Below are 20,737 nucleotides of genomic sequence, written 5' to 3' on the forward strand. Positions count from 1 at the left end.
TGGAAATTATGCCCTGGCCAATGCCCTGACGATAAATATTAAAAAGACCTTTGTCGTCAAGTTTAGGTGGGAATTCGATTCACAGAGCCTCCCAGTAGTGAAGGAAATCAAGTATCTTGAATTCATTATAAGAGCTGGTCCCTAAACTAAGTCCACTAGTATCCCAAATGGAAAAAGTCCTACATCTATACTGCAGATTTACTCTTCTCCCTCATCAATTTCTATAAGGGAAAAGTGATTCCGGCCTTGATGTATGGTATCGAAATAGATAACATGGCTAGTAAAATCAATTGGAATTGGGTCAGAATGGAAGGTCTCATTTGCAAAAGAGTACTAAAACTTCTTTGTCACTCCCTATAGCACGGTTACGGTATGAATTGGGCCTACAATCTCGTGGTGCGGAGAAGGGTTGTTATATGGCTCCATTACAAGTCCTAAAAAAATTCCTTATATGAGGATGTCGGGCTTCTTCTCAAGCAGGGTGGCAATACGTTTCTAACGTTATTGAATGAAGAAGTTACCAAAGTGCTGGTTAATTGTGATTCAACAGAATACGCTGGCAGAGAATCCTCTGAAGGTAAAAAAAAAAACACTTAGGCAGAATGACTGGATTATGACGAAGGATAGTTGTTCAGGAAGGAAATTCTTTAAGAACTTTCCAATTAGTGATAAAGATACAGATGTTGTGCTACCCGATCTTTGGCATTTTCCTGATCCCATGTGGCGGGTGGAATTTTTGAGGTTCCGCTTGAACCTTTTCAACACTAGAGAACTAAGAATGATGAATAAATGAATAGTCTGGGATTTATTCATCATTCTTAGTTCTCTAGTGTTGAAAAGGTTCAAGCGGAACCTCAAAAATTCCCATGCAATCTCTGTAATTCTGAAGTTCAACAGAGTGTGAAACAACTTTATTTCATGCATTGCCACTAAAAAGAAGAGTGAAATATTTTGCCTGTTTTGTCCATACTGCTAATTGGACATGTGAATTCCGGAACAGAATACCAGCAAGGTACGGAAACATTACTTCCCATGGAAGTTGTAAGAGTGTTGAATGCATTTAAAATTAATATTAAATAATTATTATTTAAATAATACTTTAGGGAAGGCATTATCACCTTGCGTGCAGGTGTCTGATGCATGCATCGATATTGACGTCTGGATTTTTGTATCATTCCTTGTAATGCTTTTTTCTCGTCATGTATATGCATTTTAATTAATTTTGGTCCATCAATTGTGAAAAGCCTTTTGTTGACTAAACACACATAAAATAAATTTAAAAAAAGATATGGAGCAACACTGGGAACTATGTGCTTCACAATGTGCACGAACAGTGGGTCAGTTGGGGCACATGAAGGGGCAGACTTGAGTAGGGCAAAAAACTCATCAGGATGCGGAGCAAAGCAATATATAGTAGCAGGAGAAGAGGGTAGGAGTGATGGAGAAAAGTGAGGAGGACAGGCTAGAAGGTAATTCGTGAGCTAAAACAGAAAATACCTTGGATGCATCAAGTTTAGTAGAAACACTTTACAGCAACACTAAAATAATTAGCTAGCACTCAGTAAGTTCAGCCATAAAATGGTTTGGGGCCTTGTACCCTAAAGTAATCCGTTACAAAGTTCACCGTTTCAGGCAGGCTTACTATGTGATTGGACGGTGCCAGTGGTTGCGACTCAAGAGTTCCAAAAAATTAAGGAAAGTGCAGGTAATCAACTCTTTGAATCCTAGTACTCTAGGGATCACCACCGATTATGCCCATGTAACCCTACAGGGTTCGATCTTGAGGGACGCTGGGAGCTATTTAGCGCATCTGCTTCTAGCCTAGGAGAGCCTGGTTAGCTTGAAAGCAACAGCTACCAGGAGCTACTTTTGGCTCCCCAGGAAATGTGTGCCTTACAAACATACATAGCTGGAATTGAGTATTTGAGAATTTTACTAAAGAAGAATTGGGGCATATCTAGTACATATTTAAACACAATGAATCAAAGCTTATGTGCAAAAAGTTAACATGCACATCTCATGTGGAAGTTAGATTCATGGTGCGCCGGCTACTCCTAGTTCCCCAGCGGTAGCTCCTGCCTCTTTGGTGATGCCAGACACCCAGGAGCTGGTGTTAGGTCATGCTCATCGAATCTCAATTTCAAACCCTGCCCTATGGAGGATGGGGAAGAGGGACCTGGGGAGAAAAGACGAAACAGATATATTAACTTTACCCCCATGCTCTACAGACATCAATGCTGAGGTTCCGAAATCCGTTGGTGACACATGCTAGGAAATATTTCTTTTAGTCAACTTTCCCTTCATATTCTATGGACCCTTAAACTTTTTTGCTTATGTTTTTGACGCTGTCCTGACTTGTTACAGAGAAGTGAAGCCTTCATCTTCACCTTCCTAAACTTTTGCTCATTTGTTCGGGGGAAACTGACTAGTCCTTCAGACTGTCAGTACTGGAAAACTAAGTTTCCCCTTTTGTCATTCTACTTTTTACATTTTGGTAACTTTTTAACATTGTACACAGCATCTTACAATGCAGTACAATGGGGATAGGTTTGTGTCACCCTAGAGTCTTAACGGGATTTTTGGGTACTTTGTAATGCGCCCAAAGACAAGCTGGTGGAAGCAGATACCTTTTTACCATTTTTGTATATTTTAAGTATGCATATTCGGGTTTACTGCGTTTTGTTGTTTGGCCTTCTTTCTGCCGTCTCAGGTCAGGACATCCATGATAGGCAGACCTGTCAACACATTGAAGGACATAGAACAATCCTAATTCTGCCAATCCTTTGAAAAAATGAAAAAAACTTGTGTAGTGGGTAAATACAAGCCATAACTAGGAATGTTGGCTTAGGTTTAGGTCACCATTCAGCATTGGCAGTCTTTTGTCCAGTTTCTCTCAGTTTTTCCTTTTTCTTTTTGTCTATTCTGTTCAAAACTTTGAAGGAAAACCAATATTGTGATCCAATGAGAAGAAGTTCGTTTTTCCATCATTAAGGCATAATCCACGTTGGGCCATCCAGGCCTGGATGGTTTGAAAGATTATGTTGAGTGATTCGGAATTCAGTGTCGTACGAGCCGGAGATGGGCATGAGGATTTGAGTTTCATCTGCATAATTCGTGTAGGTGACACCCAGATCGCTGAGACTGTAGAATAGTGGTTTTGTGAATATATTATGGAGTGTGGGTTAGACACAAGAGCCGTGGGGGAAAACCGCATGTGACCGGGGCTGGTGAAGCTGCAGAGATAGGTGAAAAAACGCTCATGGTTCTGTCTGTGAGGAAGGATTGCAACTAATGGATGGCTTTTGGTGAGAAGTGGGCCGCTGACGCTAGATAATTACAAAGTATCTAGGTCAAACACTGCGGACAGGTCTAGCAGGAGCAGCCGTTCTCTTTCAACTCATCTATTTGTATTTTCAGGTCAAGTAACGCTGTTTCAGTCCCATGTCTTGGGAAGAAGCCAGATTGATGTAGGACGAGGAGATTATTGGTTTCGAGATAATTTTGGATCTGGAAATACAGTTCTCTATCCAAAGTTTTGAGGAAGAATGGCACTGTGGTTATAGGTCGATAGTTTTTCGGAATGTTAGGGTCAAGAGGAGATTTTTTAGTAGAGTGTGGACCCATCCATCTTTAAGATTGGTGGGTACAGTGCTACTTTCGAAGGAAGCGTTGATAAATCTTGTGATGAATGTGTCAGTTGAGGCGCACAGTCTTTGATGAGCGAGGCTAGGCATATGTCACCTTGACATCTTGAAGGTTTGAGACTGGCTATGATTTGAGACTGCAGCGTCAGGAGGATAGCCTGCTTATAAGGCATTGGGGAAGGTTGTTTTGTTCAGTTCATTCGGGAATTTTTTCCAGTTGGACTCTGCACCATGTATTAAGGTGGGCTAGTGGTTTAGCTTTAAGCAGGGTTAGAGGTGCTACTTCGACAATGGCTGCTCAAACAGTTTGGTTGTATAGGTCAACCATGAATGCTGGTTTGTAGTACGAAGGTTATGGCGTGTCGTGATGGGGTGAAGCAAAGGGAGAATATTTGCTGTGATGCTTTGTGAATTTCTCGGTAAGGCAGCTGGTGCCATGGGGGAGGGGTAGCCTGGTCCCAAGTTCTGGGTAATATTGAATGTGATGATGTGATAGTTCGACCAAGGGCATTGGGAGTTAGAAATGTTTGCATTGCAGTTGAGGTCCACTAGCCAGTCGAGTGTGCAACCTTTGATGTGTGTGGGGTTGTTGATCCGGTGTGTGTATCCTAATGCAGTGATGGCGTGTCTTTGGGGTCATTGAAGCCCACGTTAAGGTCTCCCGATAGTAGGATTTGGGTGCTAGGCTTGGTAGAGCATTGTGGTGCTACATCATCCTCAAATGAGGAAATTGGACCAGGAGGTCTGTAGATAAGTTGTGTTCAAGGTAGCCGTGGGGGATAAGACCATTTTAATGGATAGTAATTCACCTAAGTGGATAGAGTGGTTAAGAATGTCCCTAATGTTGAGTGTTCTTCGCGATAATTGCTACTACAACACCTTTGGCTATTGGTCTATTGGTCCTGAAAATGGCATCGTTTCTGGGACAGCGAGTAAGAGAGCTGGGCCTGCAGCTGTGTGGAGCTAGGTTTCGGTAATGGCTAAGAAGTCCAGTTTATTGGTGGTAATAAGGTCAGCGATGTCTAGGGCATGTGCTATGAATGACCTGGCATTGATGAGGGCACTCTGGAGTGTGGATGCTTTCAGGTTAGTGTTGTGAGTTAGGGTACAAGAAAGGTCTGTTTTGCATTTGAATCAAGGTTTGAAGGACAGGTTTGCTAGGATTCACATTTAAGGGATGCCTAGAGGAGGTCGCGTGGTAATCGGTCAGTGTATTGCGAACATTAGGATTGGCAGTGTGGTATTTAGATGTCTCGGAAGGGTGGCAAGGAGTACTGGAATTAAGATGTGTATTCCTCCAGGTGTTTGAAGGGATGGTAGTAGAGGCTGGGTACCTTCTGAATTTGGCGGTTCAAATTGCCAGTCTACTGTTTGAGGGCTGGTGGGCATGGTAGGTCGGGGCTGGGTTTGTGCAACACAGTCAAAAGCAGATTAGATCCTGTTGACTCATTGATGAGATTGGCTAATTGGCATAGCCGTTGTGGTGGACTGGGGTGGTTTGTGTTAGGTGGTAGGAAGCGAGTAGTAGGGATAGTAGTGGACTCAGGGAGGTTGGGTGACAATTTTAAAATGCTAGTGTGTAAATAAGGGTCAGTGGTGGGCTGAAGTTAGGGTGGGTCATGCCAGGGGTGAAGGGAGGGGATAGAGGGTGCGCGGGGGGGGGGGGTTGGTAGTACATGCATGTATATTAGGTTGCAGTTAGGCGACTGGAGTGTGTATGTGATCAGAAGAGTATCTAACGATATTATACGGTTAATGCAGTCCAAGGGTGGACGGCTTAGCAGTGCGTACTGTATGTTAAAGCCCTTTCGCAAATGTTACATAAAGCAGTACAATGCATAATACAGTAGTTAATATACTTTAGGCAGGGTAAGTTTGCAGTTCGTGCAGTGCAGGGCAGTTGCAGAAACTAAGTATAGTTAAGACATTTTAGGCAAAGTATGATGTTGGTAAGTAGCGCTACAATTACGGTAGCTCAAGGGTATGTTTACCAAGTTCGAATGGTAGGTTAGGTAATAATGGATTATGCAGACCGTGCGCTTTGGATAGTTGAGTTATGTTTACGGGCAATACAATGTGAATCAGGTTGCAGTGTCACTGTAGTTTAACACAATGCGCCGGCCCCAGTTGAGTTGGTATTCAAGAAGTACAGGTTCGTCAGCAATAGCTGTTGCGTGCATTAGCAGGGCTTACCAGTATCAGCAAGTGGGAGCCAAGGTTCACTCTTGGTACTTCTGCAACTACGCTAAATGCCTGAAGTCAAGGTTAAGTAAGTACTTCTGCAGTGAGGCATACAACAGTGTAGCAAAGTGACTTAGCAATGGGGCTGTGTTGGAACTGTTAGGAGCGGTTGCCGCAGGTTAAAACTAGTGGCATGGAAAGTCACTGAAGAGTAGTACTTTACGATACTGGAGAGTTTTTCACTGATCAGGGTAGTGCCTTTGGGCAATCTAATCGGGCTAGAGGTGGTGTTGGGAAGGATCGGGATGTAGGCAATAGGTAGCCGATGTAACAGCACTCCGGAAGGCCCGTACAGGCAGACAGGGGCCTTACACAAAGAGCCTTTGAGCAAGGGGCCGGCTTCCACCTGCCAGCAAAGCTGATTGGCCTTCACTACCTATACAGCCAATCACGATAGGCGGTGGCAGTGAGGATCAGCTGATCCAGATGCACACAACAGTCTGCTGTTACAGGTACAAGAAGCCGACAGCCCTTTTGAAATGTGCATTCAGACACAAGATCATAAGTCAGGATGCATTTACTAAGCAATTAAGAGGCTGAACCCAGCGAGGATGTGCCTCAAATTCCAGCAGCGGAAGGGCGTTGCAAACATGCCTAACTTTCAATAAATTCCAGCTCTTTGTAGGAATTAGTAAATTCGCACAGCATCGCTCTGGTGTTACCCTATCAGCTTACCTTATGTGCTGGGGCAAGGTTAGGCTGCCCCTGCAGCTACGGCTTAAGGCGCAGGTGCTATCCTTGTGATGCGGCCAGCTTCTTTTCTGTCTTTTCCCCCGCACACCAGACATAGATCGGAGGACAAAGGACAAATCTTTGCAGGTGTGTGTGAAAGCTGCCAATGAGAGTTCTCAGCGGCATAAATAGGGACTTTTCATACGGGGGAGTGATTAGGTCTAGATATACTTTCCTAACGGGGTCATCAGCTCAAGTTATGCAGGGCCAAATTTTAACTTCAGGACACCGGCCATCAACTGGTCCTTTGCTCTTTGCGCCACTCGAACCCTTTGCACACTCCTTACTCCGCTCGCCTGCTTATGAAGATTTTCCCACAAATCACCACCTTGTAATTCAAAGAGTTTTTTTTACGTGACATAACAAGTCTATTGTCTTCCCACCATCCAATGACATCACATGGCGCAAGACATCTCTATATATCTCCAGTCCTTCCTAGTTACAAAGTCTTAACCAGTAAATTACTGGGCCAATGGATGCCAATGCGGCCAGTGGGGTTATTTCGAGCTTCAGAAGTAACTGTGCAGACCGGGTGCTTTTACGTAACGGAACCAATGTTTTAAAAAAAATTGAATTCACAAGTTAATACCTTTGCCAAATTGGCAGACCCCCATAATTCCACCCCATATAAAGCAGCCGGAATTGCCAGTTTCCCATATAGATACAGTGCCGGTGAGCTTGCTCCTCTTCCATGACAAGCGTGGAAAGCCTGAATAGACCCCCTGAATTTTTCTAGGGTAATAACGGACCGTTTCATCTGGGCTGTTCATTTCTCGGATTCTTGAAAACAAACCCTCTAGGATAGTCAAAATGTTTGGCTTGATCTAATTGGGTTTCATTCACCTTTAACACTAGGGGCTTAGATTTCCTGAATCGGGCTTCAAGACCATGGTCTTCGAGTTATCAATATTCAAATGCAGCTCCAGCCCTTTACATATCCAGCGCTTTTTCCAGGCCTTGAGAGGTTGTTGCCAATAAACAGTATTATCCGCGTAAAATAACGTGGCATACTTATACATGGCCATGTTAGAGGAGTCCTGGCACTCCCTTAGCAACCGGTCTACTATCTCTTGTATGTACAGGTTGAATAAAAGGTGCCAGGGTGCATCCCTGCCTCACCCCATTTGTTACATCAAAAGCTTTGGTTACCTCACCACCTAAGCCAAAGCAAACCACAGCACTGTTTCTTGAATAGAGGAGCCTGATTATCCCAGCCAAATGTGAAGGAGCTTTACGCAATGTTAACAGTTTCCACAATGTTTCCCTTGATACTATATCAAGCGCTGTCCTCAAATCGAAAAATACAGCGTATAATTTAATTCACTTTAATATTGTCCATTTCTGTATCAGCATATGTAACAGGAAGCAATGATCAATGGTTCCTCTCCTCTTTATGAAAGCCACCTGTAGTTTGCTTAGGACATTGTTGCCTTCAAGCCCACTCTTGACGATAGCTTAATATAATCTTCCCACATCGTTTACTTGCGATATCAGACGATAATTGGCCAGACTATTCCTCTCGCCTTTTTTATATAAGGGAATTATAGTGGCCTTACGCCAAGATTCAGGGATCACACCTTTCCTTATGGCAACATTCAATATCCTACATAACACCAGTGCCCAAATATCCACCTCATCCTTAAACAAATCCGCACCTAACCCTCGGGTAACTGGGCGCATGAACTTGATACATGCTTACAAAAGCAATCAGGAGTGGAATACAGGTAGAATCCAAAGACAAGCCGACGCAGAGTTACAGACTAGGCGGCGTACTTGTAAATACAGCTAAGTGCTGGAAGTTGCCAGGTTACAGTTAGATGACAACGCAGGCAGATGGCAGAAGGCTGTTAATAAACCTTGTCTGTAAGACAATTCTTTACTTTGGTTTTGAAAGGCCAGAAAGACTGTTCAGTTCTGATCGAGAGAGGGAGAGAGTTCCAGCATTTGGCAGCTTGAACTGGGAAACTGGCTCCTCCAGCGTTTTTTAGGTTAAACCTTGAGATGCTGAGGCAATGTTAGTAGAAGGATCTGGTGGGTCTAGCTGGTTGATTTCTAGTGAATTTATCTGAGAGGTGTTTCGGTGCAGTATTGGAAAGACATTTGTGCGTGATAACAAGCGTGCAGAGCATGATCCTATCACAAATCAGGAGCCAATGGGTGTCTTGATATGTGGCGAGACCTAGTTCTGTTTAGCGCTGCCCTCAAGTCGTTATTCTGAAAGATCTATAGTCTATTAAGGTTACGTTCTGAGGAGCCTAGGAATAGAGAATTAGAGTAATCCAATTTAGATAAAACAAGAGCCCTAGCTAGCGTGATGCAACTGTTAGGGGACAGGTAGGATTTGCATGTGTTGATACGCTTATTAGTGTAAGCGGTTGTGGATCCAGTAGCGCTCACTTGTCTCTTGAATGAAAGAGTGGAGTCTGGATAGACTCCAAGGGTCTTGACCTCCTTAGCAACCTTAATAATGTTACCGTCAATGTTGAAAGACGTGTAGCAGGAGTCCAGTTGGTTTAGGCGGGCTTGGGTCCAAATGATCAAGAGCTCTGTCTTGTTGTCAATGAGAGAAGCTGTGGGAAGCCATCCAAGCCTGTATTTCCTGGTAGATTTCATTTATCAAGTTGGAATCATTCTCATAGCAACCAGTGAGCGTAATTAGGACCTGGGTGTCATTGGCATAGTTCGTATAGGTGACACCCAGGTTGTCAAGACATTCAAAGAGAAGCTTAGTGAATATGTTATAAAGCGTTGGGGAGACACAAGAGCCCTGGGGTACTCCACAAGTGATAAGGACTGGCCCAGCTGAGGCTGAAGGTGCAAAGACTCTGGTAGTTAGGTTTGATAGGAAGGATTAGATCCAATTCAATGCTTTTGGGCAGAAGGCAGCAGCTGTGGTTAGGTGTTCCGTTAGGATCTGGTAATCGACAAGAACACATGCTGCAGAAAGATCTAAAAGCAGGAGTATGGCCAGCTTGCCTTTATCTTTGGACTCAACCATTTGGATTTTGAAGTCCAAGAGGGCTGTTTCTGTGCAGCGTCTCGTTCTGAAGCCAGATTGACAGAGACCGAGAAGGTTATCATCCATATGTTTTTGGATTTGTATATAGGCCAATGTCAAGTATTTTTAGGAGGAAGGGGACAGTAGTGATGGGTTTATAATTGGTTGGGGGTGTTGGGATCTAGAGTAGGTTTTTTGAGGAGGGGCATGACCCAAGCCTCCTTAAGGCTATTAGGGACTGAGCCAGAGTTGAAGGAGGCGTTGATCACAGTGGCAATGAATGGGGCCAAGTCTTTTGCGCCTTTCTTGATAACTGGGGCCGGGCGTATACCACCCTGACACCTTGATGGTTTTAGGCTGTGGATAATGTTTTCCGCTTCCTTTGGAGTGACTGGGGAAAAGAAGAAAGGAGGGCAGGTGGGGGAATGAGGATCCAGCGGGGAGTTCATATTGGACCCGTTAGGCAGACTAGATTTTTTATTCTCTATTTTGGCTTGAATCATAGAGACTTTATCGGAAAGGGCCTTCTGTATATTAGCGCACCACGCTGCGTCCTTGACACAAGCTTCTGTTGGTGGTGCCTCAGGATGGTGAAGAGTTCCGTGGTGATATATTTGGCATTTAGGATTCTGCTATTATAGGTCTCCTTTTTGGTGTTAAGGATGGTCAATTTGTAAGCGGTGGCAGCCGAGGTGAAGTTAGTCTTATTAACAGGGGTAGGCGATTTCCTCGACAAAGCTTCTGCGGCTCTCTTGGTGTTGCAGAGAGTTTTCAGTTCAGCTGTGAACCATTTGTTGAGATGAGCTACTGGTTTAGCTTTTTGTAGTTTGATAGGGGCAACATCGTTTATAGCAGATTTTAACGTGACATTGTAAAGGTCAACCAAATGGTCGGAGTCTAGGTCCTTGTAGTTTGGTGGGTCAAGGATGGGTGGAGTAATGGACGTAGGTTTTGTAAAGTAATGCTGCAGTTATTTCTGGCTAGCATTTGAGGGGCGATAGTGGGGCTAGGATTGGTTGGTGCTGACTGTTGAATGGAAAAGGAGATGCAGTGATGTTCTGACCCCGAGCAGTAGGTTCATTCTGGAGGATGGTGGTTGAGCAGTTGCGATCTGCCAGCCAGTCCAGCATTGTGCCTTTGTTGCGAGTAGGCCCCGTGATGCAGTGTTTAAAGCCCATTTGGGAGATCGTGTTTTCGAGCGAGGTGGCGTTGGAATCGTTAGGGTCGTTCAGTCCTAAATTGAAATCACCAAGCAAGATGATCTGGGACCCTGGCTTAGTATTGTGTGTAAGCAGATCTGTGATATCTTCCTCGAAGGAAGAGATGGGGTCAGTAGGGCGGTAGATAAGATGGAGTAGGAGCGCTTTGGTTGCTGAGATAGAGACTTTAACTGACAATAGTTCTGCTGATTGGAGGTGGTTAGGGGACACTGCTCTGAAGCCAAGGTGGACTTTGGCTATGAAGGCTAGTCCTACAACTTTGCCGGAGTCTCTGTCAGACCTGATGATGAAACCCTCTGGGAGTGCCAAGGACCAGGCTGAGCCAGCTGCCTGATGCAGCCAGGTTTCGGTGATGTTGAGGAACTCAAGGCAATTGGTGGAGATTAAGTCTGAAATGTCGAGAGCATGTGCGACCAGCGATCGTGCGTTTTCGAGTGCTCCTTTGAGGGTATGGGGCAGTACGCTAGTGTTATTAGGCTTTGTAATCTTAGCCATGATGGGTGTGGGTTGAGTAGGGGTAGTCATAGTTGTGGGGGGACTGTTTTGGGGGCTTAGTGAGGATTTTGCAGTTAGGGAAGCACAATCCTAGTCTCATTTCTTCAGTTCAATGGGCAAGGTATCAGCGGGGTGGGCGGCGAGGCGTAGCGATCGATCCATCCATTTCGCTGGGCTACATCTCCTATTGTTATACACAGCCTATCGTCGCTCATAGGAACCACCTCATTATTTGTCAAGCTGGGAAGAGATTCCCCCTACCTGCCCCCATACAAGTCCTTAAAATGGAGGCACCACTCCTCTGCTCCAATACAGCAGTTGAGTGTCTGGGCACCCTTCAAGTCCTTGCTTGCCTATTCTCCAAGTCCTCTGACATGCTCCTCCATTTGTCTTGTACAAATTCATTTTTTTTAAAAGATTTTTTTATATGCAATGTGTGCATAACACAACTTATTTTTTTTGTCCATTTCCCCCTCAGTCTATACAGCCCAAGATTTTCTTTTTTACCTCTCAGCACGCTCATCATACCATTCATTTTTGCTGAGGGTTTTCTTTTTAATTGTGCCCTTAGATACCAAGATGTGAGGGAACAAGTTTTCTTTTAGCCTCCGTAAACTACTAATATACACAAATCATTAGATTTAGGGTCACAGATGGCTTCTATGTCCGAGATGGTTGCTGTATAGAATAAGTGTTTACCATCTTGCTCCAACATTTTTACCCACTTCACTGCTTTACGTGCATGGCCTCCTATTAATGGCTTTGAGCATGCATTGATTCGTTGCAGTTACCACTTCTTATACCCTGACCTCTGATTCGTACACTCAAGGGATAATGGTCACACAACTAGGTTGAATCTCAAAATCTTCTAACCAGGCCCAAGCAGCGCCTGAGATAAGGATGTCATCTATAAGTGGGGACCTGTTGTGGCCCCTAAAGGTTCTTGAAGCAGGCTGGTCTTTACGGAATCACCCATTACACACTCTTAAGTTTAGGTTATACAATTTACATGCTGTTTCTACTGCCAGGTGATGGAGTCTCACTGGGGGCATAGCTATCGGGTCAGGAATGCCCCAAACTGTATTCTGATCTTTCCATATGCCTTTCAGTATTGCTACTGGTTCAATTTTCAGGTTAAAATCCCCTACTAATAGTATTAAGCTGTTCCTGCTTTTTCCCCCTTTGGGTGGTAGTCGAGTTGTCCCTTAAACTAGATCTTGTCGCCATTATCATTTTGGACGAGGGTCTATGAACGAATGTTAAATCTATTCGTTCATGACTCCGGCTAAGATGGATAACCATTGTAAATCTACGGTACCCTTTTGCTAGACCACCTCCCTTCACCCCAAGTTAACCTCCACTCAAATCATCAGACCACCACTCGTCTGTGCTTTGTTCCCTTTGTGGCTGGTACATGGAATGTTGATATCCTCGATAAAATCTGGATAAAGGGACCACGTCTCGTGTAGCACCGTTACATTAAAATGTCTCATCAAAAGGGCATCATCCACATGTCTATTCAAACCCGCTATGTTACAGGACACTAGGGACAAACACCCTTCCTTCTTGGTTGGACTGATATGGCCCCCTCCCAGTCAATCCACATTTTCTGTGTCACTGGGCACCTGGCTTGTTGTTTGGTTCCTCATTTTAGCTCCTGCTCCCTCCCAGTTCTAGAATATTCAGCCTGTTGCCAATATTGGGCCTGATTCACAGAGTGTTTTCCTATGGGATTGCACCATTCTAAAACCCTGTGAATTAAGCCCATTGTCTCTTTCACTATTTCTAGTATTATTGCCAGTCCTCAACATTTGCAGATACTATGGAGATCTTAAGGCAACTGCAGACTTCCCCCACTGAGAGTCCTGCGATCTATACTCAATAGACCCTCTACTTGTTCCCACGAACGAACACCTGTATATAGTCAAAATGAGGATCTGGTGACCTGCCCCTCTGGCAGAACACCAGGTCCTCTCTAATTACCGACAACCAACCTTTTGTATGCTGTATCCAGTGGATACATTTGTTCTTGAGGCTATCCTGATCCCAATACATTCCTTGTCCCTTGTGTGGGATATTGGTCATAATAACTGAGGGTTGCAGATCTCTCACAGATGTCTGCATACCATTCTCCTCGACTGCTCATAGCCCAATGGTTTTTCCAAGGCTATAGGGTTTGAACCAGTCAGTGGGGAGGCCCTTTCAGCTTGCCTTCTATTTTGCATCAACTCTGTAATTCCTCGTTCCACCATTGTACTATAAATCTGCCCACTCCAAGGGTTAATATTCCCCCTTTTGATGTTGGGGATATTAGTCACAGGAGCAACTTGGGTTATAAATTAAAAGTTTCTCACCTTAGTGACTAATGTACTCTTAGTCCCCTTTCCTCCATACTGCTTGAGAGTCCCTTCCAAGGGACGGGAGACAACCTTTTTCACCAGAAAAAACCCTCTTCCCCATTAAATTTAGAGGCGCACGGGGCGCAGCCCTAGGAGCATGCGCTGCCCTGACTCCGCCCTCCAGCGCCACACCTCAGTCCCCATAGACGCGTCGACAATAGATTAACATTGCCTAATGACACCTGTTTTATTAGGGGGGATGATGGGACGTATGGCGGAAAGAGGACTACGGACTAAGAGTATGTTGGTGACGAGCAGGGTCACTACGGCGAGTAACCTATAATTAGTCTTATGTCCCGTCCACTTTCCTACATAATGCATGGGCGAGTACAACTGATTGTAGCCCCACGGTGGAGAGGAGACTCTCCTTAAGCAAATAGGTTCCTAAGAACCGCCTGTCGGAAAGTCGCATCTGATCTAGAGCCGGCATCCAAATAGTAGTGCTTGCAGAAAGCCGAAGGGGTGGCCCATGTGGCCGCCCTGCTTATGACCTGCCAGAGGACATGCCGCTGGAATGCGATGGCTGTTACCTTGGCTCTGACCATGTGGGCATGTATCTGGGCCAGCAGTGGCTTATGTTGCCCCTCGTAAGCTTCTTTGATGGCCGAGACCATCCAACGGGCTATGGAGGCCTGATATCCGGGTCTTGATCCGCAGAAGGAGACTAAAAGTGCATCCGACTTGCGGAAGCCCTTGGTCCTGTCCAAGTAGAATTTCAGGGCACGCCCGACATCCAGGCAGTGCCGAACTCTGTGCCTCATCTTTGGGCTCAGCAAAAAACACAGGCAGCACTATCTCTTCATTCAGATGGAACGCGGAAGGCACTTTAGGTAGGAATGCTGGGTGCATCCGCAGGACTACCTTATCTCAGTGAAACTTAGTATAGGGCTCTGAGGCGACTAGCGTCTGGATTTCGCTTATCCTGCGAGCCGTGGTGAGGCTGACTAGCAAGGCCACCTTAATGGTGACCAACCTGATGTCCGCGGACGCCACTGGCTCAAATGGTTTGTGCGCCAGGGCACCCAACACTAAATCGAGGTCCAACACAGGGTGTGGCCACTTGATGGGTGGGTAGAGTCTGGCGAGCCCAGTTAGATTCTTCTTGATAATCGGGTTGGAAGAGGAGAAGACCTCTTCCTCTGAGTTTCTGTAGTCTCCAATGGCTGCCAAGTAAGTGCAGCAAGTGTCTACCTGCACGCCCGAGTGGGCGAGGTTCGCCGAGAAGGAGAGCACGTTGTCCAATGTATATATGCTAGGGGGTTGATATCCATGTTGGTGAAAAACGTGAATTTGTTCTTAGGACCACTTTGTCTTTATGAATACCAAATGGATCTTGAGGGATTGCAACTTACTGACCTTTCTAATTTGTGTAATGGCTACAAGAACCAGTTTTTTTAAGTGAGATGTTTAAGACTGGCTTTATACATTGGTTCAAAAGGGGACCCATGTTTTTATTAAGTACAACATTTAAGTCCCATCCGGGAGATGGATTTGAAACTGCGCGGTGTAATATTTTAACCCCCATCCATGAACGCTTTAACCACTGGTACTTTCCACCATGACACCTTACTTTGAGAGGTGGCTTATGCTGACAGTGCGGGTAGATTTATTTGTTGATTTATAAAGCGCTGAAAGCCCGCTGGCATCAGAGTGCTAACAAAAAACAATGAAAAGCATACAATAAAACATACAAAAAGACAGCACAACATAACCCAGAACTCAATACCTCAAGGAACACACTCCTGGGTAGGGACAAAAAGAACAAAACCCTGGGTTAATCCACTATAAGATTCAGATTTGAAGAGCCTGTGGGCATAGATTTACAGATACTGAGAAAAGATGGCAAATGACTAGCCCCACATACAACCAGAATGCACTCTCCATGTTCTTGGGAGCATGAGCCATTAAACTCTAGCCTTTGTACCATCTTCAAGTAAGAACCTCTGACCAGGCCAGTTCTTTGGCGAAACCAAGCCAAAACTTATCTAGATTCTTTCCCAAGTGGTTTCTCAGTATTAGTGATGACATTCCTCTCGTCCATAATAAAATCTCATTCTCGCCCCTAACCACCGGCATCAATGACTTCATTACTCGCAGGTTCCTGAACAAGCTTGGAGTGGTGCAAGCTTTCATAAATTGAGATAGGGTCATTGGGCACTAGTTTAGGGTTCCTTACATTTACCAATGACGATGTGTTGGGACCCGAAAGGGGCCCTCCTACCATCGGCCGAGGGCCAGGGGGGCATTACCATTGAATGCAAGTTAGATTCGGGGGCCAAACAGGAGTCGCCTGTGTAGATTGTGGGAGCAAAGACACTTTCTCAAATTTAGGATCGGTTTGGCACCAAATAGCCTTTCGACACAAGTGTGGTAGAGTCGATAGAAGGATGAAAGGTTGGTTTGACTACTGTTGTCAATCTTAATTATATGATGGTTCCCCACAAGGTTGTCCTAAGAGTCCATCCATACACAGAAGTTGGTAAAATTGTTACATTTATTCAAATCCTTGGTTATGTTGTCTTTTACCAATGACCAATGGTCAGGGAAATGGGCATTTGGGAACTGTCCTCAAAGCCATGCCCTAACGGCATTATGGGGATAGCCTGTGGTTCAAAACTACTCTTAGACCGATGGGGATGTTGAAAAAGGGGAAAAGCAACTTTGCATCCATTATGTTCTTTATAAAGATGTTGGCGCTTTCAGGATTATCAGACCCCACAGATATCGACCTAACTAGATGGACTCCAAGGGAATTAAAGACTAATCCGGAGTCTAAAAGGTAAAGAAGATAGTGTACTATATCCGAAGATGCGAAGTCACCACTGTCCCGTCGTTCTTCTAAATCTTGGACAGAGCTGCCTATGGACAGAGCTGCCTATATCCAGATTCAACGCCATCTAGAACAAAATACTAGGTGTCAGACAATCAGGATTCTGTCTGGGCCACAGCACTGAGTCAGCACTACTGTATCTGAAAAACCAAATGGACGGCATTAGAAACAAGAGAAAACCGGCTCCGCTGCTCCCGTTAGACCTATCTGCAGCCTTCGACCTGGTTGCTCACAGTATCCTAGGTCACCACCTCACTTCTGCATCCGCCTTCTCTCACGAAGCAGCAGCCTGGATCACCTCCTTCCTTGAAGGTCGTGTTATGAAGGTATTCTCGGATCAAGCTAGCGCAGCACCCTATCACGTAACTGTGGAGTACTGTGTGTCTCCCTCGTTGTATAATATCGTTACTAAACCTCTTTGATGACCTAGACGCTCAGGGTATTATTTACACCAATTACACGGATGATACACAAATCCTCATCCCACTATCAGCTAACTAGACTCAAGACTCCGCCCTGCTAAACACCACATACACCAGCATCCAGGCATGGATGGCAACCCATGGCCTTTGCCTCAACGATGAAAAGCCAGAACTACTTATGGTGGGTCCACACTCAATCCTAAACAAACTGAACGCAGATTATACCACATTCAACATAGACAGCACAATGATTACAGTATCACCGGGGGTGAAGACTCTTGGGGTCTACTTAGATGCTACCATCTCCCTCTCCCATCAAGTGAATGCCATATCTTCAAATGCAGCATATGCTAAACTCCTCATTGCAGCCACACAATAGCTATCTGAAGAGAACTGCTTAACTATTGCACAAGCAGTGATGGGCGCAAAACTGGACTATTGCAATGTCCTTCTCGCCAGCACATCCTCTCAAAACATACATAAGCTCCTGACGATTCAAAATAATGCCCTTTGAGCCGCATTAAACTTGCCTCAACATCGCCAGATATCCGAGGCTAGGAAAGCAGTACACTGGCTCCCGATACGGCAAAGAATACTCTTCCAGACACGCACCATTACCCACAGGTGTATATCAAAAGTGGCCGCACTATACCTAGCTCAATAAATTGTTCGCCATAAAACTGGTAAACCCACCAGACCACCATACACCCACCTAAATTCAAACGAACCAGAGCAGGAGAGGCAAGCTTCCAAGTTCTCGCTGCAAAACATTGGAATGCGCTCCCCTTCCCCAGCCCTAAGCGCTGAAAACTCTTAATGGGCCTTTTGAAAAGCCCTAAAAACCTGGTTGTTTGCCTGAATTATCCGACGATGGGCATCACTGCCCACATCAGCAGTCTTGGCTGGTAACTGTACTGTCTCTGTAACTTATGGATAAACATTGCCTTATTCGTACCAATATGTTTAAACAACTATTCTTTGTACTGTATCACTGTAATCTTGATCTAAGGACTTTCCCAGCCAATGGGCTTCATATAACTGGATTGTAACGCCCTGATGCCTGAGGGGTTGTGTGCGCTTTATAAACTCAAAAATAAATAATTAAGGGCACATTAGTTTGACTGATGTGTAAAGAGACATTTTGAGCAGGTGTGAAAACTATGGCAGTCGTGCCCACATTGGAGCTATCAGGATAAGAGTGACTTGTTTCTCGTGCATCTTGTGGATTTTGTTCAGAAGAGGTGTTGGAGGAGGGGGGGCAGGGGGGTTTGGACAAAAGTAAGCAAATATCCCTGGCCAATTCATCCATAGAGGGTCCCCTTTCAACCCCGTCTGGGGATACCTGGATGCGTAGTCTGGGCATTGTGCATTCTCTTGTGTTGCAAAGAGATCTGTGTCTGGTCGCCCCCAGTGTGTGAACATTTTGTGTAAAATGTGTGTATTTGCCACTCGTGCTATGCGGGTAGCTGTTAATTTCTGCTTAAGTTGTCTGCCAGAGAGGAGTTTTCCTCTGGAACATGTTGAGACATGAGGAATATTTTGCAGCGGAGGGACCAGCTTCAAATTCTCTGAGCTAACACGGACAGATTTAGAGAGTGTGTTTCGCCCTGCTCGTTAAAATAGAACATTGCAGTAGTGCTGTCTGAGAGGATTAGAACTTTCTTCCCTGCAAGCTGATGTTTAAAAGCTTGAAGTGCTTTGAAGATTGCCAGCAACTCTAGTAGATTGATGCCCTTTTTTGGCATTCGCTGTGTGCGGTTTGGTGGAGATAATGTGTTCCCCACTGTGAGAGTGAAGCGTCTGTTATAAGAGGGGGTTGCAAAAGGGTTTTCCCTTCAACAGGTTTTCTTTTGACCACCATCGTATTGCTTGTCCAAGCGATTGTGAAACAACCCCTAGATCGTTCCACTGACCGCTTGCGTGAGACCAATGTTTGGCTAACTATTCTTGCACTGGACGCATAGGCAGATGTGCGTGGGGGACAAGGTATATGCATGAACCAATAATCCCGATAAGGTGCATTGCCTTTCATACGGTTATCGGACGACCGGCTACAAAATGAGGGATCTGAAACAGCATGTTTTGTACTCTCTTGTTGGAGGGGAAGGCTAAGCCTTCTCGGTTTCGTATCAATGCGCCCAGGAATTGTTCTCATTGATTGGGAACCCTAATTGCCTAATTGGAACAAAAGGTTGATTGTGGCTTGTGTGTGGTGTTGACATATTTGTGGTGGGTCGCCTGTTGCGAGTCAGTCTGTGGTCTGAAGTGTGCCGCCACTACTGCCAGTACCTTGGTGAACACCCTTGGCGCTGAAGAAATGCAGAAGGGGAGAACTGGTAGTTTGCGTTTTGTGAGGGGTCAGAAATGTGAGGCAGACAACTTTGTGAAGGTTTTTCAAAAGATGGCATTTTATTAACTCAAAAGGTTGATAAACGCCTCACTATCCCTACCATGATGAGGGTTTCCCAGCCTAAATAAGTTAAAGGAAACACTAACAAAACAATTCTGTCCCTCACACTTAATTAAACATACACCAACATAATAAGGCAATAACACATGGCAGTTCTGCAACAACAAATAGTTCAATTCACATCATAACAACCGTTTCTCCTTCTAATCTGGGTTAATTACCCATCCCCAGATTCAAGCAGGGTTTTGTTTAACAATTCCAAAAAGGTTAAGGAAATCAAAGTTCTGTGCCGCCTATCTGAAAGGAAAGGAAGAGAAAGTTATTCCTCTACTAAAACAAAGAAAACTGAACTGTTAAACACTGGCTAGCCCGCAATCAGAAAACAGTAGTTAGATTTCTTGGCAAAGTCAGAGCATTCCAAAGGAGAGTTTCTATCCTATGGATTGATTTATTCAACCGCTACGCAGTGTGCTCGAGGACAAGATGCAGACCACCAGGTGTGTCTACAAGGTACAACATTAATTAAAAGTTCTAAAAGAAAGTGGAAAATTATGCCTGCATCACTCAGTAAACACCCCCAGCGGGGAGTGCTAGTGTAGAGAAATGCATCCTGTATAACTCCAAGGATATCACAACAAACAAGGGGGGCGATCCGTTTCAATGACAGATTACTGGACATTTTCTTCAGGACCAAGAACTTCATAGATGTGTGGTTACGAAGTGATCCATTGCTCAATAGGGTGTGGATCTGGTGGCCATCCCGTGTCCTTCCAACTTGGGTGGGTTCAGTCACTATGTGGTCAGGACAAGGAGTGGGGATTGGCGTTCTCTTCTATTGGGGAGAAGAGCCTTGCTTAGCAGATCGAGTACAAGCGCTCGTGGTGGGGTCCGTGTAGCACGCGTGGTGTAGGCTGGCTTCTCACAGCAGGAATGGTTGCTTTTTCTGTTTTAGTGGTGGGACAGCTTTCTCTTCCCTTTTAGATAGGCGGTACAGCACCATGAACATCAGAACAGCACCCCCCCAGACAGGGATAGGGTGTGCCTTTTAGGGTCAGCATTAGCAACCTCCAATGTATTTACACATCTCATTGAAGTATATGACTGCTCTCTTCTCCATACGTCCCATGGGTGTTAGCACTTTATCTAGTTAATAATGGTGGAGAAGCAAATGGCTTTTCCTTGTCTTTTGTTTTCGCATCAAAGTTCCACATCACTTCTCTTTTTGGCTCCAATTTAATAAAACAAAGTTCCAGCTTGTATTTAACCAACAGTTCCATAAGTGGATAACAAAGACTTCTGTATCAGTTCACAAAAACCACTTGTTTGACAATATTAAATATTTCTGC

At 44.8% G+C, this 20,737-nt stretch overlaps 1 protein-coding gene across 2 annotated transcripts in view; it reads right to left on the minus strand.

The window, feature by feature from the left end:
- The window catches only part of PIAS1 (protein inhibitor of activated STAT 1), a 1,034,011-nt gene that overhangs the window by 169,760 nt on the left and 843,514 nt on the right, over positions 1-20,737 (minus strand). The gene's annotated exons all lie outside the window — the stretch shown is intronic.

The sequence above is a fragment of the Ambystoma mexicanum genome, chromosome 11 (assembly GCF_040938575.1).
Source record: "Ambystoma mexicanum isolate Mex_15411 chromosome 11, UKY_AmexF1_1, whole genome shotgun sequence".
Taxonomy (NCBI): Eukaryota; Metazoa; Chordata; class Amphibia; order Caudata; family Ambystomatidae; genus Ambystoma; species Ambystoma mexicanum.